Source organism: Agelaius tricolor, unplaced genomic scaffold (genome assembly GCF_023055355.1).
Source record: "Agelaius tricolor isolate 1412-34295 unplaced genomic scaffold, bAgeTri1.0.p SCAF_20, whole genome shotgun sequence".
In the NCBI taxonomy this organism is placed as follows: Eukaryota; Metazoa; Chordata; class Aves; order Passeriformes; family Icteridae; genus Agelaius; species Agelaius tricolor.
In genome coordinates this window covers 5,184,718-5,196,953 of record NW_027269280.1, presented here as the reverse complement: position 1 = coordinate 5,196,953, position 12,236 = coordinate 5,184,718, and the positions used below count along the sequence as shown (strand labels likewise).

Genomic DNA, 12,236 nt, shown 5'->3' with positions numbered 1-12,236 from the left:
TCCCTCCCATTGTGGCTGTCCCCAAGAAGGGTTTGCCATGTGATGTCTGAGAGAGCTGGGATTCCCAGAATCTCCAAGCAGGATTTGCTATCTTATTTTATTTGCTACCTTATTTTCCAAATGAGAAGCCCAATTTTCTGGAAGCACTGTGAACTGCAGGCAGTTATTATCAGGGTGATGGTCCCACTTCTCAGCCCTGCAGGAGCAGAGGTGATGCTGGTCTCCTTCCTTTTAGGTCATGGGGGAAAGGTGTGATCCAGGAAAGGTGCAATGCCACAGAACGACTGTTGCCATTGTCCTTTCCAAATCTCAAAGTTCAATTTGTTAACGATGTGAGTAAAACCACCCGAGCTGCTGTTGGGGGCTCTGACATGCTTTGGCAGTTTAACTTGACACCTCAGCACGGCAGACGCAGGTATAAACACTGCTTGGCTGCCCACAGGCTGGGGGAATCCCTTTTCTGTGGCATCCCTGTTTTCCCTGCCCTCTGAAGGAGGGAGAGGAGCAGCTCCCCGGGCTGTGCTGCTGCTCTGCACGGCAGCTCGGAGGAGCCGATCCTGGGTGGCGGCTGCTGCCGTGCCCAGCTGCCCATGGCAGAGCAGGAGCAGCCGCTCTGCTGCCGGGCCAGGCTGGGAGCGTGGCTGGCGGCTCGCTCACACTCACACCTGCGCACACCGGTCACACTCACACCTGTGCGCACTGCTCACACTGCTCACACTCACACCTGTGCACACCACTCACACCACTCACACTCACACCTGTGCACACCGGTCACACTGCTCACACTCACACCTGTGCACACCACTCACACTCACACCTGTGCACACCGCTCACACTGCTCACACTCACACCTGTGCACACCGCTCACACCACTCACACTCACACCTGCGCACACCGGTCACACTGCTCACACTCACACCTGCGCACACCGCTCACACTCACACCTGTGCACACTGCTCACACTCGTGCACACTCCTGCACACCCGTGCACACCTGCTCACACTCGTACACACTCCTGCACACCCGTGCACACTCGTGCACATCCGCTCACACTCGTGCACACTCCTGCACACCCGGGCACACTCATGCACACCTGCTCACACCCGTGCACACTCCTGCACACCCGGGCACACTCATGCACACCCGTGCACACCTGCTCACACTCGTGCACACTCGTGCACACTCTTGCACACCCGTGCACACCTGCTCACACTCGTGCACACCCGTGCACACTCCTGCACACCCGGGCACACTCATGCACACCTGCTCACACCCGTGCACACTCCTGCACACCCGGGCACACTCATGCACACCCGTGCACACCTGCTCACACTCGTGCACACTCGTGCACACTCTTGCACACCCGTGCACACCTGCTCACACTCGTGCACACCCGTGCACACTCCTACACACCCGGGCACACTCCTGCACACCCGTGCACACTCATGCACACTCACTCACACCCGCTCACACTCGTGCACACCCGCTCACACTCGTGCACACTCCTGCACACCCGGGCACACTCCTGCACACCCGGGCACACTCCTGCACACCCGTGCACACTCGTGCACACTCCTGCACACCCGGGCACACTCGTGCACACTCCTGCACACCCGCTCACACTCGTGCACACTCATGCACACTCCTGCACACCCGGGCACACCCGCTCACACTCGTGCACACTCATGCACACCCGGGCACACTCGGGCACACTCGTGCACACTCGGGCACACCCGGGCACACTCGTGCACACTCCTGCACACCCGCTCACACTCGTGCACACTCATGCACACCCGTGCACACCCGCTCACACTCGTGCACACTCATGCACACCCGGGCACACCCGTGCACACTCGTGCACACTCATGCACACCCGGGCACACTCGTGCACACCCTGGCACACCGCTCACACCTCACAGCCCAGCCCTGCTGCCCTGTGCCCGTTTCCACAGCCCTGCAGCGCAGCTCCAGCGTGCAGCAGGACTCGCCCAGCCCAAGGCAGCCTGGGGAGGGTTGCTGGGTGTGCAGGACCACAGCACGGCCTTCCAGTGAATTCCAGTGAAGCCCCGGGGGCCGGGGGCTGCTCCCCTGGCTCTGGGGGCTCTGTGCAATCCCCTCTCCAGCCCCACCGGCTCATCTGCCAGTGCTGAGTACAGCAAGCCGTGCTCTGGGGGGGCACCTGGGCTTCCCTGAACCATTTTTGTCTCCTGTACCCACAGCTCCAGCAAGCCAAGCTGGATTTTGATGGCATCAGTGTCCACCACTTTTATTTTCAGTTTGTTCACAAAGCAGCTCCAGCACCTGCCTGAGCTTCTGGGAGGAAAACCAGTGCAACCCAAGTCTGTCACAATTGAATGAAACGGTCAAATGCAGGTTGCAGAGCCATTCCTAACTTCTGAATGCTCGATTTGGGACTTGGGAATAATGTCCTTTTAACGTAGTACTTAATGTTTAATACAGTTTTATGAGTCTATGGGAGCACAAATGATCCCCTTCCAGAGTTTAACATTTATAACTCTAAACTGATGCACTGATTTTCTTTGAGTTCAACTTCACTTTAAAGCACCAACTGTGTTTTCTTCAGCCTTGGTCCACTCTGTGGGTTTGGTTGAGGCCTCAGGAGCTCTGAGCCCTCGGAGATGGAGAGCTTTGAGGGCTGTAGCTGCAGCCAGCTGTGGGCAGGTGTGGAGTGGAGGTGGCTGTAACGCTGCTGCTTCTATTGGAGCTGCTTTCACTGCTTGTTGTTTAGTACAGTAACTATGTGACAGCAATAAAAAAAAAATCTGTAAATCAAACTCATGTTTTTTTCAGAACACGGAATGTGCCTTTGCCCTCTAAAGTGAAAAGAGTGGGAGAGATGGAGACTTTACAAGAGAAATATTTCTCAGAAATAATCAAGAAATTCTGAATTAAATCTTCAAATCAATATATCCAGTCCAGCTGATGTATTTGCCAAGGAAAATTGGGGCTGATCAGTTAATCCTCGGTAAATTTATAAGCAACTGAAAATGAGATTTGGTAGTTAGACATTTCAGTCTTGTCAGTGGATGGACCCATTGCCTCTGGTGCCAGTGAGGATGTGGCATCACCCTGTCTGGGCTGGGGCTTGGGATTGCTCCTGGGCTTTACCCTGAGGGCTTGATGGAGGCCAAGGAGATCTTCTGTAATGTTTCCTTTTCCTCTGAAGAGAAACAAACCCAACAAGTGTCCCAGGAAAGGAGATGCAGGAGGCCAAGTGAATGTGGTGAGGTTGCACTGCCAAGTGTTGAAAAATTAAAATATGCATAACTTTACCTCAGGTGCACAACTCTGACTCTGCCCCCTTGTGCATATTCATTAAAATACAGTCTTTAATTACCTGTCCTGAGTGGTGCAAACCATGTGTCCAAGCTGCTCTGGGGCTCCTGTTGCCCCAAACACTGCAGTGCCACAGGTGGGTCATGGTTTGAGGCTGCTGTGCCCAGGCTGGTGTGACCTGCCCAGCACCTGGCACTGAGCTGGGCTGGAATTAAAGAGATTTTGCTGAGGAGCCACCTTGGAGCAGAGGATCCAGGGCAGGAGGAGATCAGGTTAAATTGTGCTTTTTCTTGCAAGGTGACAGTGCAAACACGATGTTCCCAGGAAGGAGTTAATATGGGTCTGTCTGCAGATGTCCTGATGGAGTGAAGGCAAGCAATGATATTTTGTATCATTTTGATATCCGGTCTAAATTAGGCCCGAGGGAAAGACTGTGGCCTATTTAACCCAGCATCTGTCAGTTATCATTATTTTCAGCCAACTTTAGTAGGTCCAAGTATAAAATTTATATCTGGGGGGAGGAGAGGGAAAGAGGCTAGTAGAAGCTGTATTTGGCTACCTCAGCTTTTGTTGTAAGGATTTGCCTTTTAGGAGTTGTTACATGAGGGAAGAAAGCAATTATTTGGGGGAGCACTGTGGGTGAAAGTGGCTGGCTGGTCACCAGCCAAGAGCTGTGTGAAGGGGACGCACAGAGGGAGAGGCAGGATGTTACTGGGGTTTCCAAGGATGGGTTTCAGATCTGGATAGTGGTATTTGCTTAGTTAGGGGTGTGATAAAACTGGAATTTGCTCATAATGTAACCTTGAAAAGCGTTCCCACAGATGTGGGTGGCCTTCCCAAGGAGCAGACTGTGAGCTAAGAGGTGGGTGGGGACGTCTGTGACCTTGCTGATGGGGACATCGCTGAGAATGTGGGTGTAGGGCCCCTGGAGAGCAGGGCTGGTGTCCCTAGGTGAGAGGAGGATGCTGGTGGGATGCAGCTGTGGAAGAGGCAGATCTCCTCTTGGTGGGACTTTCAGTGGAGATTAAATGCTCCACACCAGCCACGAGCTGGGAGGACCTCAGGGGGATGCTCAGAGCCTCCAGGGATTGCATTTCCATCAACCCCTGCACAGGCAAGAGCTGCTGGAGCAGAGCAGAGACAGTGGCTCCTGCAGGGACCTGTGCTGGCTGGGGGAGACCCTGGATGAGCTGAGCTTGGTGCTGGCAGCTCCCAGAGCAGAGGTGTTGGTGGTGTGGCACACACAGTGCGTTGGGAAGGGACGTGCCTGGCCTCCTGCAGGGCTGCTGGCTGCAGTCAGGCAGCTGAGCAATTTTTTTTTACCTGCTGTCATTGAAACCAAGCAGAAACCCTGAACTCCTGATGACTGACTAATGCAATTGCCCTTTTATTTCCTGATACTTCCTTGAGAAGCAGAGGGACTCTGAAGCTGAAGCTGTTGTAAATCCTTGCTCAGGCTGCAGGCATCTGGCTTGGGTGCAGAAAATGGAAACTTTAGTGGCTGGGGAGAGCCAGCCACTAAAGCCTCATCCTTCTTAGCAGCCTTCTCTGTGCTGTGTGGTGTGGTGGATGCTTTGTTTTTCACACACTGGGATGTACTGGATGGATGTTTTGAAACAGAGACCAGGAGTTCACACCTGCTGTACATGGCAGCACCTGGCAGGGTTGCTCCTTCTTGCAACAGCTTGGGGTAGAAGCTACAAACTGTGATGACCACAGTGCTGCCTTTGTCACCTGCAGATACGTGAAACTGCAGCTTGCCCCTTGTGCTGGGCTGGCCCTGGATGATCTCTAACAAAATTTACTTTAAATTCTCCAAAAGTTACAACAATTTCTTTGTGCAGCAAGAAAGAGCTCCCCAGGTCCTGCGATTTGGGGTCAAATCAGTGTTTTCCCAGGATGTGGTGAAATAGCTCCTTCTCTTGCCTCCTGGTATCACGTTGTGATGCTTCTTGTCATTGTGCTGGGCTGCCTCCTCTCAGGAATGGCCTGGAAGGGCCAGTGGGGAGGCAGCATGGTGGGAATGTGCTTTTGGGTGACCAGTGGTGGGTTTGCTGTCCCAGCACGTCGCTGTCTCTGGGGTTTGGGGTGTGCCCGGCCTTATGCAAGGCGGGGAAGAGCCGTGTTGTGTAACGCTGTTGTGTAAGCAGGGCACGGGCGGGTGGCGGGGTTTCGGCACACAAACCATGCTCTGTCATGCTCCCTGCATTTCCCCACCTGCAGCCTGGAGGGATCTGTCCCAAGAACTTCCAATCCACTTTCCTGGGGGTGTCACAGGGACAGATAGAGAGCCCTTTCTCAGATGGAGCTGTTGGTGGAGGGGTTGTCTTTAGGCTGTGAACAGCTGGCCCTTGTGTCTGACTCCTGCTCCCGTGTGTAGCTGCACCTTTTACAGAGATGGGGCAGAGTGCAGAGCCATCTTTGCAGGATGTGAAGCTGCTGCTGTGCCTGGACACTTAATGAGAGTGGCTTTGCAGGAGACTCCTTGTTCAGGCAGCACTGCCTCCCTCCCTGTCCTGCTGTTCCCGCTGACATTACCATGGTACTGTGCTACCTGTTACAAACCTGTCTTGTGGAGGGACTGCCAGGCCTTCCACAGCAGTGACACCTCAAAGGGGTGCTGGAAACAAGCTCAGGGGGGAAATGTATCCCCCTGCCCGTGGTCGCTGCGCAGTGACAGTGGTTGGGAACATGGTGAGCAGGCTCTGAATGTCAGCACATTGTTCCTGGTGAGATTCGTGTCATGTCGCATTAGCTCAGGCCGACAGCTACCTGTGGGAAAATATTTCTGGGAGTTCCTCGAAGTGCCCCCACCTCCTACAGGCAAGGACTTGTACCCGGCAGCAGAGCTGTGCCCAGCCACACTGGGGGAGCAGGGAGATCATCTGGTGCCTGAGTAGGTGGAAAGTCACCCGAGTGTCGTGTCCCAAGGGAAGCTGCCTGTGCTGGGAGCATTCTCGTGGAGAGTGTTTGGCTGTTCAGAAGACAAAGCTCAGTTTTATTTCTTGGTAGCCTCTGCTCAGGGAAGAGGAGGTGGGGTTAGCATGACTTATTAGGTGAAATTCACCGTGCCCAGAATGAAGGGAGCAGCTGACAGTGCTGGGAGCTGAGGAAACCCTCTCGCTCCTGCTGCAGAGGTCAGGAGCTGGAAGTGTGCTGCGTGGTTCAGGAGCATTTAGAGGACAAGGCAGTCTCTTGTGAGTGCAGGGAGCCACTCAGCACTACACAGCCATGGAATGGTGCAAGGATGGAGCTGGAACAGGGCTGCTGTGGGGTAGGGATAAGACAGGTGGGAGGATGTTTGCTCATATACGGGGAGGGACTGACTCCAGCCCGAGGGCAGAGCCCCAGGGCTTTGCTGGACTGAGAAGCTTTTTGCTGATGGTCCCTCTTTAATTTCTCACCTGCAGAAACCTCTCTTCACCCATCCCTGGGACTCCTGTGTGCCCCTTGCAGCTCCCTCGATGCTCTCAGCTCCCTCCTGCCTGGGCTGGCCCAGCCCAGCCCTGCCCTGCCTGCTGTGCTGGGGGCTCCAGCCTCGAGCTCTGCCTGCTCTCCTGACATTCTCACTTCGGCATCAGCTTTTCTGAGCCTTCCCTCTTTATTTTCTTCCAATGTCAGAAAGGTGAAGAGGTCAAACGCTAATGCAGTATTTCTTTCCTTTTGTAAAGTGTACCTAGCAGATGAGGAGTGTCAACACCGATTTGTTTTTCAAGTGTTTCTGCAGGATTATTTTCTTGTTAAAAGTGACAAGGAGGTGCAGAACTGTCGGCCTTTAGCCAGAGATGTCATCTCGTCTTTGTGTAGGTGAACAGGCACGAGATGACAGAGCACCTTTTTGTGGGAAAGATGAAAAGTTGAGCCCAATTTAATAATTTCCTTAAAAACCAAAAGGAGCATATTCTCCTTCTCTTTTCCTGATCCTCAGTAATGAGAGGCTGGAGAGAGGAAGACCCTGTTAGGCCCCAGTCAGTGCAGTGTGTTTGTGCAGAACTGCTCTCAGTACCAAGGGGATGGTTTGAACAGCATTATTCATCTGTGGCCTTTCCAAGTTCCTCTGCATCTTTTGGCAGCACAATCTGATGATGGTTTTGGCACAAATAAGGTGCTCCTGTATAGCTGGCAGTATGGACCGTGGGGAAACCATTCTGGGCTTCAGCTGTGCTCTCAGGACCTGCCCAGGAGCTGCCCTGTGCTGGGTGCTGCCAGCTGCACACAGCTGAGCCCCCTTGCAGCTCCATGGAGGGGCTGGCTTTTGTTCCTGCTTGCAGGTTGGAAGCCCAGCACGTGGCTTTCTGTGGCCAGGGCTGAGAAGAAGGAGGGAGCAGGGCTGGGGATGTGATCCCGCTCCTTGTGTCCCTGGCCATGGGCTGCCCTTCAGCTTGTGGCACACTTCCCTGCACCAGGGAGTGGAGGAAACACTCAACACTCGCTTGGGTTCGTGGTGCTGATGTTTTCTGGCAGTTTAAGAGACCAGTAACTGACTTGCCACTTGATGTAGTCATTAAGGGGCTGGCTATGGTTTTGAAACCCTCTCCCCCTCGGCTCTGCACAGCCTCTGATGCCCCCCAGAACAGAGAGCATTGCTGAGCAGTGTCATTGAGTCTGGGTGGAGCTGAGAGGGCTGAACTCCTGTGGATGGCTCCAGCACATGGACTGAAGCTTGGGTGGTGTGACACAACACAGGGCCACTCCTGGGGCTGGTGTGGGACCAGGTTTGGTGTTTGCCATCTGGTCAGCAGAGAGGCAGATTGCAGGGTCCAGGATGGCTGGAGATGTGGCTGGGCTCCAGCTCCTTTGCTGGATCCATACTGGCTCACACTGGTCACCCTCCCTGTGGTGAGCTGTTCCAGGGAGGTGTCAGCCAGCTGTGTGCAGGGGGGTGAATCAGTGCATTCTTCTGTCATGCTTCCAAGTCTAGAAATTCAGCAGCTTTGGAGAAAGCTGTATTTAGAGGAGCAATAAAAAGGCGACTGACTCACATGGAAACAACATCAGTGGAATAAGAGGGGAGAGGCTTGGATTGCTGCAGGGAGACTGGTGGGGGAATATGTTTAGATTTGTGGTGGTGGACATGGAAGTATTGAAGCACCCAAGATGAGTCTGGCCTTGTCCAGAAATGAATTAGCAGAAGTAAGTAATGTATATCCACCTTCCCACGAGTTCTGGCTTTGTTAACAGTGATATCATGCTTTGCTTTTAATAGCTTTTGTGATCTCGGGGCAAAGTGGTTTTTTTTTCGAATCGAGATAATTCTTTTGTTTGAAAAAAACACCCTAAAAGCCCTGAAGTGACCTTTCATTCTAAGTGAAGGAGCAGGCGGGCTGATGGCTTTTTCAGATAGGAAGAGTCAGGGCAGAGCAGCCCGTGCTGGCCAGCACTCCAAGGAGGGAGCACTGCCGGCAGCGCACACTTGGCCCTATTGTCTCTGCTTGTATGGACTAGTCGGTGGGAAATGAGGTATTTCCTCCTTGCAGCCTGCTCTGTTGGAGCGCTGGAGGCTGGATCCTGCCCTGCCCTGAGCCACGGTGCAGCTCTTGCAGCGCCGGGCTTTGGGGAGGTGCTTTCTGTGGGAGCAGGATCAGCCTCTCCACCAGGTGTCTGGGAGGCTGTGACCCTCTGGGGCTGCTGGGGCATCGTTATTTAAACATGTTCTGATTAGACTGCACTGTAAATCCAGCATTTTAATTCTTTCCATATGTAAGATCCCATCTAATAAGCCAAAGTTTAAGACCATGCAATCTATTTGGAATAACCATATGGATTAGGAGTCAGACTGTGCTTTTCTGCTTCTTGTATTTACACTAATAGAGAGACAGTTGCTAATGTGCATGTAGCTTGTGCTGGTACCCATTTTTTTAAAATATGACACCAAATGGCTTGCATTAAAATATTTGAAAAGCAGTAAAACTGTGAAAGTTTCTCTCTTGCGCAGACACAGACACATCTGTGAAATGAGGCGTCTCCAGGCAGCAACATTCCTGTCCCTCCCTGTCGGCTTATCAGTGGGGCTGGACACCCCTGCAGGGTGCTGGGCCAGCCCAATTCCCCCTCAGCTGCTCCTGCTGGGCCAGGGTAGCCCCCCTGGGCATGAGGGAGAGCAGCCTTTGGGGCAAGGAGGACCTGGCTGGATCCAGACCCCTCCTGCAAGGTCAGGAACTGCAGGAACTTGTGGCTGTGGAGAGCCTGGTGCTGCCTGTGCTTGGTTGGTTTGGCACATGGTGCTGACTGTGGTGGTGTCACCCCTGACACTCAGGGCAGATTCCAGCTGGGGTTCATCCAGGTAATGCCCTCCCATGGGCCAGAGAGGTCTGGAGAGAGGAGCAGCACAGCTTGGGAGCTGGCCACTTGCTCAGTCACTGAGATCTTTGCATTAACCAGTCATTTATTTTTCTGGTCCTTTTCTGCCATTTCTGGGTTCTCTTGGGCAGATCCCCCAGTCTGAGTATTTCTTGGTCTTTGTGTTCCCCTCTCTTTACATTGAAATGTCACTTTAAAAGAAAACCAGCAGTGCTCTGCTTTTGAAACTTTGTTCTTGTGCTCTGAAGTAAACGTCCCTCGGGAGGGAGGGAGCTTTTGATGGTCACCTCTTCTGCAATGACCTGTGAGCACTGGGGTTGGTGGTGGGGTTTATGGGCTCTCACAGGATCCCCAGCCCCTGCCAGTGTCCAGCAGGCTCCAGAGCTGGCGTAACCTTCCTGTCTATACTTCGTCCACTGCCTGTTTCTTGTCAATGAAGTGATCACCTCGTTGTGTCCCTGAAGCTGGGGGCAGCAGGGACATTGGGAAGGAGGCTGCTGAGGAGGCTCCAGTGTGTGTCCCCAAGGTGAGGGCAGTCACTCTGCTCGCTGCTCGTTGTCTCTGGCTTTGTCTGGAAGGGGGGCAGGCTGGGCTTCTGAAGGTCCTGCAGAGTTCAGGGGGAGCAGCCCCAGTCCCTGCTGCACTGGGGGAGTGCTGGGGCAGGGAGCAGCATCCTCTGTCCTTGGCTTGCATTCCTCAGCCTTCTGCATGGATCCAGTGACCAAACGTGGCCAGAAGCCTCTCCCCTCTCTTTGAGCTGTTTCTTGGAGAATGTGTTCTAGCTGAGGGCAGGAGCCTGTGCTGCTGGCTGTTTTCAGGGTACTGAAAGGATCTGGCCCAGGTTTCCAAAGCTTGTCATGGGAGCTGGAGTCGGACTTGGGTCTGTGTGAGCACTGGAAAGCATTTCCGAGTGGGAGTTGCACTCTGTCATCCTTCACTTGCTCAGACAGAGAGGAGGGAGTCAGGGTGAGACATGGCAACTTCTCCCTCCCTGTCTCCAGCATTAATCTAAATGCCAAAACACAGACCATTTGGAATGCACTGGCGCTGTGGAGAGCACCAGGGCTCAGAAATATCCCCAGGTGGGTTTCACAGGCACCCAGTGCAGTGCAGGGCAATGCTGTCAGCACTGCTGCTGCTCCGTGCTCCTGCTGGGCCATACTGAGGAGCTGATGGGCTTGGCTGCCTGAGGTGAGCAGGAAGCCTGGAGAGACATTCCCAGTGCTGGGCTGGAAGTGGTTTATTGAAAGGAAAGGATCATATTACACTCAATTTTTGCTGAGTTTATCTTGGTTTTTATCAGATTACATGCAGGATAGCTCATCAATATTGTGATCCTGCTGACATGTAAGTGAGCCACTGCATAATTCATGGCTGCTGCAGGGCTCCAGCACTGGGAGGCACATATTTAATTAGGCACCTCACCATTCCAGTCTTCAGCCCAGGATTGCACCCGTGGAGATGGATGTGGTGGCCCTGCCTGTGCAGCTCCTGGCTGCCTTGGAGGAACCATGCTGGCACTGTCCCTGGTCCCAGCTTGGGGACAGATGCTGTGTCATGGCATCATGGTGAGCAGCACTTTCCAACAGGCTCCCAGGGAGGGAAAACGTCCTGGCAGAGATGAGAGGTCCTCTCTCTTGGGTGCCCTTTGGAGAGCAGGGGTGGTGATGAACAAAGGGTGCAGGATATTTTTGCACTCCCCTGAGCTGTGATATTTAACTCTGAGAATCCATGTTATCAATGAAAACACCTTGTCCTTTGTCAGTCTTTTCAAGTTCACATTCCTTCTACAGTGAAATCTGGAGCTGAATTATGTGTTTTGTGGCAAAGTCTTCCTTAACAACAACACTCTGGTTCCACTCATCTCCTTCATCTTGGGCTGGAGAACCAAAGTCCCTGGCTGGCTCTGCTGCCCCTCTCCAGACCAGCCCAGATGCTCTCTGGGATCATCATGAGACCCCTGCTCAGAACCTCCCTCCCACGGCAAGGAGAATCCAGCAGGGCAAGGACCCATCCCTGGGGTTCAGCAATGGACCCTCCCCAGCACTGGCCTCTTCTCTGGCTGTGTCCAAGGCAGTGTGTGTATCTTCCTCCTCTCACAGTGTGCTTGAAAATATATCTGGGATAGGAAGAATTCTTTTCCATTTTTGTGGTGCTTCCCTCCATTAATTTTCTGGTTGTAGTACATTACTCATGGATAATTAAGAGTGAGCTATTAATACAACAGTTAATATTCAAGTGCAGTGAAGAGGAGAGAACAATAAGTCAAGGAATCATATACTACAAGACATTTTAGTTTAGTGATGCAATTTTTTTTTGCTGGCTTTGGCTATCAGAGCATAGTGCTGCTTCCATTTAAGTATGGTCCTGAGAACTCCATTTATTGATAGAATACAAATAGGACATTAAATCAAGGGAAGTGAATTTGAATTGCTGGTCATATATACAATTATAAACGGGATTGGCTACTTCTATCTAGTATCTTGTATCTTAACTTAGGAGAATTATGTTAGGGACTGCTAAAGAGAGCTTGAAGTGTCTTAAAATTAATGAGATTTAAGTCTGTCTAGGAATAAAAAAGAATTAATGTTAAAATGCAGCTCTTGCTTTAGGATGAAAAGATGGCTTTAGAGAAGTGG

General features: G+C 52.6%; 1 protein-coding gene across 1 annotated transcript in view; it reads left to right on the top strand.

Moving 5' to 3' along the window:
- Positions 1-12,236, top strand: part of MN1 (MN1 proto-oncogene, transcriptional regulator) — an 84,692-nt gene that overhangs the window by 63,821 nt on the left and 8,635 nt on the right. The window lies entirely within an intron of this gene.